Source organism: Sciurus vulgaris, assembly GCF_902686455.1.
Source record: "Sciurus vulgaris genome assembly, contig: HiC_scaffold_144_arrow_ctg1, whole genome shotgun sequence".
NCBI lineage: Eukaryota > Metazoa > Chordata > Mammalia > Rodentia > Sciuridae > Sciurus > Sciurus vulgaris.
In genome coordinates, this window is record NW_027632909.1 from 915,141 (window position 1) to 919,466 (window position 4,326).

The 4,326-nt window shown below is 55.3% G+C and overlaps 1 long non-coding RNA gene across 2 annotated transcripts in view; it reads left to right on the forward strand.

Annotated features, from left to right (window-relative positions):
• Positions 1-4,068, forward strand: part of LOC306652204 — a 40,367-nt gene extending 36,299 nt beyond the window's left edge. For both annotated transcript variants that reach the window (XR_013761319.1, XR_013761320.1), the window contains 2 exons: positions 2,292-2,371; positions 3,781-4,068. This is a non-coding gene — a long non-coding RNA (uncharacterized lncRNA). The remainder of the gene's footprint in view (positions 1-2,291; positions 2,372-3,780) is intronic.
• Positions 4,069-4,326: the final 258 nt, after the last annotated feature.

The following is a 4,326-nucleotide window of genomic DNA, read 5'->3' on the forward strand; positions in this document are numbered from 1 at the left end:
GGAGCTACTGTGTTTCCAAGAAGAAGAGCAAAGCTGGTAACCCATGGAAATCTTGGCTGGAAGGAAGTGGTTTCAGAAGAAATCATACCTGTGGCAGGAGGGCAGCCAGGCTTGTCTGAAACATCCCCTCTTCTCTCCTGGAGACCCCTGCTGCGCAGTCAAAGAGGCCCATGTGTCCTGAGCTGTCCAGAGCCTCGCAGACTGTCACATGTTTCTGGAGCTGTGTACTTAGTGGGCAGGCAGGGTACTGTCAGCAACCGGGTGCTCACTCCTTCCAGACACAGCAAGAAGGACTGATCGTGGGCTTTCCCCCATCAGTTCCAAGGGAAATGACCCATACATAGAACTTTTAGATCATTCCATCACGTCATTAATCTTCACCTCCCTGTCCATTAGGTAGTGGGCAGGCAGAAATCACCTGACCTCTCCCTTCAGCCCCGGCTCTTGATCTGACCCTCCTGGCCTCCCCTCATTCATGCCCTGGTTCCCTGCAAAACATGAGCAAGGACACGTCCTTTGTCCTTTATCACAGCCACGTACCCCATTCAGCAGCCATTTGATTCATGGACATGGTGGGGTGCAGCATGAATCAAGAGTGACCACTGCTCATTTACTCCCTCTCTGGCCTGGACCGCCAGGCAGTGAGCGCCAGAGATGTGGTCCCTGTTCCCAGGCACCCACAGTAGCTGGAGGACATGTGAGCTACTGTGGCTCACATGGCATCAGCACAGGACCAGGAGGGCTGTGGCAGGTTCTTCAAGTCAGAGTGGCCTAGAGGCAGGGAGGCTGAGCAGCCTGGTGGCAGAGGCCAAGGCAGGAGGTGGAAAGGGAGGCACTTTCCAGCTTAGGAAGTGGCTTTTATGCTCTGCAGGGGTTTGGACTGCAACCTGGTAGGGAACCGCCAAGGGTTTTAAGCAGGTGCTTCTGTGTGTGAAGTTAGAGGTCCCTTGCCTCTGTCTGCTCAGGCTGCCATGGCAGCAGATAAATCAGGCTGCAGGGACACTGCCCCTCTGGGAGCCTGCCCTCGCCCCTGCGAGCACTCAGCAGCACCTTGACAACCTGTCTTTGGTGTTGGAAACAGCTCTTGGGGTGTCCACTGTCCTTTTGGGAGCCTGCCATCCAGCCAGGCTTTGGGGAGAGCTAGGTGGTATCTGGTAAACTAGGTGCAGCAGGATGAGTCCACGCTTGGCCTGGGGCTGGCATGAAAAACACCTGGGCACAGGTGGCTGTGCAGCAGCAGGTCATACTGTTAACCCTTGAGGGGCACAAGGAGAGATGGTGGGCAGAGCTCATGCAGAACTGGCACACAGGGGGCCAGCAGAGCTGGGTCCTTGGCATCAGCATGTGCCCCTCTTCTGCAGTCCCAGGTCAGCATTTCCTGTGGGCTGATCCCATGGGCACAGAGGCCGGGAGCCAGGTGCTGCTCTTGGCAGAGACCAGCCTCCCAGGCAGTATGGTCCTGCCATGTTGGAGGCTGGGTGAGCTCCTCTTTCTCAGGAGTACATTTGACACTCAGGTGCAGATGCCAGCAGCCCACTGCCCACAGCCTTCTGCCCCCAAACAAAAGCTCTCTGCTCAGAGAGCAAATGACAGTCACCATGGGACAGGACTGCCTGTCCCTGCAGTTCTGAGCCTGTTGGGCTGTTCACACGGTTCCCTAGCATGCCTGGCCCTGGGTCCATCAACCTCTGGATAGAAACACAGGCACAGGGCACTGCAGGGGAGGCAGAGGTGCAGTTAGAGACCTTGTGCTTTGGGGTGCCCCATGGGACTCCCCAGTGTTACCCCCTACACTGGACACACATACACACTGTCAGGAAGCAGCGCCCCTGGAGAGGCTGCTGTTGCTATTGCCCTCTGGCCTCCTGTTGCCTTGGAGTGGGGAACCAGGCAGAGCCAGGGCACCTTCACCCTCCACATCAGAACTTTAGAACCGAAATCCAGGAGCCAGATCTGAGGGTCACAAATGCCCCCAGGAGGCGGCCCTGGGTGCTCACGACACCACATGGAGGCAGGGCCATCAAGGTAGAGGTTCCTGCTGGAGAACAGTAGTCAGCCCCATGTCAGTTCCCCCTCCCTCATGAAGCCAGCATTGTATTAGGAAGTTAATTATCACATCAATCATCTGGTAATCAATAGTCAACCTTGGCAGCGAATTTGCTGGGGCAACTAGTCGTAAATGGCAAGCCCAGAACTGAGAATGTTTGGGGGCTAGAAAGGGAACTGGAAAGGATCCAAAGCTGAGCCCTGACTCACTCTATGCTCCCTCTTATGGTGGGCCCCCATTCCAGGAGCACTGCTTTCCACGGTGTTTGGATTCGTGGAATACTGGAAGCCAGAGCAAGCCCAGAAAGCCCTCAAGCAGCTGCAGGTAAGCAGGCTGTGAGCCAGTGCCCATGCTGGGGGCCTGTCACCTCTGAAACTGGGGGCAACCCCTGATCTCCTATTCTGCTGGGCCCGTCCTTTTACCACAGCCCTCGACAACCACTTTCATTCAGTTATTCTACACACGTGCTTGTGTCATGGGGCTAGTTTATGACAGCACTGTGGTAGGCCTGGGGAAACCCTTCCTCTTTCTGGTGGGGAGACGGGCAGTGGAGCCATCAATTAAGACAAGACAAAATCATGCTGCATACTCACTCACATGACTTCAGAAGTGGGGTTGCCTTGGGCTGAGTGGGCTAAGAGGAGCCCCTGAGGAGCAGATGGCTGAGCTGAAACCTGCCCACATGAAGTCACCTGCACAGAGACCTGGAGGGAAAGCCATCCAGGAGCAGAAGACAGCATGTGCAAAGGGCCTATGTCAGGAACTTGAGGAGTTGGGGGAATAAGCCCCCGAAGGCAGCTGGCAGAGCAGTGTGTGGCAGGTATCGGGAGGAGGAGGTATTTAGGACGAGATTTTCAGGTCACTTGAAGGACTGGATGTCAGCCTGAAGGCTGGACAAGACTGTCAGAGGGCTTGGGAGCACATGGGGAAGGGTCTTATTTGTGCTCCAGGACAGTTTCCAGTCCCTGTGTGGAGATGAGATGGGCAGGAAACCCTCAGTGGTCAGAAAACTGTAGCTTGTGCCAGAGATGGGCAGCAAACCTGGTGGGAGGGGCTGGAGAGTATTTGAATGTAGATTGAATATCTGGTGCAAATGGAGGAGACAGCCTTCCTGCTGAGCGCTATGTCTTGGGATAAATAGGACCCTTAGCAGGAGGAGGGAGCCATCGCCACAGGGAGCACATGGCCAGGGGATTGTACCACCCCCAGGGAGCCAACCTCACTGACAGTGACCACAGCTCCCTCACTGAGGCCCACATGCCAGGCCTTGCCAGGGCAGGGAACAGAAAATAGCACTTCCAAGTCTTTGGTTAGACACCAGAACTCCCAGTGTATCACCAGCACTGTGTGCTGTCAGCTCAGATGTGGCTCCTCAGACCCTGTGGTCATCTTACTCTTGCACTCAGGTCAAGGTTTAGTTCAACTCTATCATGCAGACAGTGCACTGCTCAGCCCCAGCAGTGTGCACATGCATGCCCGTGGCCACCGAGGATTGCTCATGCAGAGCCACCTGGCTGTGTTTCCTGGGAGGTTGGAGGGACTTTAGGGGTATTTCACTCAGACACCAGCTACACCCACAGGGACCACTGCTTTAGGTGCAGGGTGCTAGGCTGGGGATTTTGGAAGCTGCAGATTAGATAACAAGCTCTCTCTGCATGCCACACCATAAGGGCTCCTGAACCTTCAGATGCTATTAAACAGTGGCTGAGCCTCTGCCCTTGAAAGCTGTAAAGTTCAAACTGCCACAGGGTTCAGGGAGCATTTGGAGGCTGGGTCTCTGTGAACACTGGTCGCTGTCTGGCTCTCACCCCACCATCTTGGGGAATGCCCTTCTATGCCTGCACTCTGACCCCTCTGCATGGCCTCTGTAAGCTTGGCCTCTACCAGCTCAGCCTCTGCCAGCACAGCCTCTGTGAGTACTGCCCCTGTGAGCTCAGCCTCTGTGAGAAAGGCCTCTGTGAGCTTGGCGTCTATGAGAACGGCCTCTGTCAGCACGGTCTCTATGAATTCAGCCTCTATGAGCAAGGTCTCTGTGAATTCAGCCTTAGTGAGCTCAGCCTCTGTGAGCTCAGCCTCTGTGAGGAAGACCTCTGTGAGCATGGCTTCTGTGAGTATGGTCTCTGTGAGAACGGACTCTGAACAAGGCCTCTGTGAGCACAGCCTCTGTGAGGATGGCATCTATGAGCACGGCAAGTGTGAGCATGCACTCTGAGATCAAGGTCTCTGTGAGGAAGACCTCTGTGAGCAAGGCCTCTGTGACCTAGTACACTGTGAGCTAG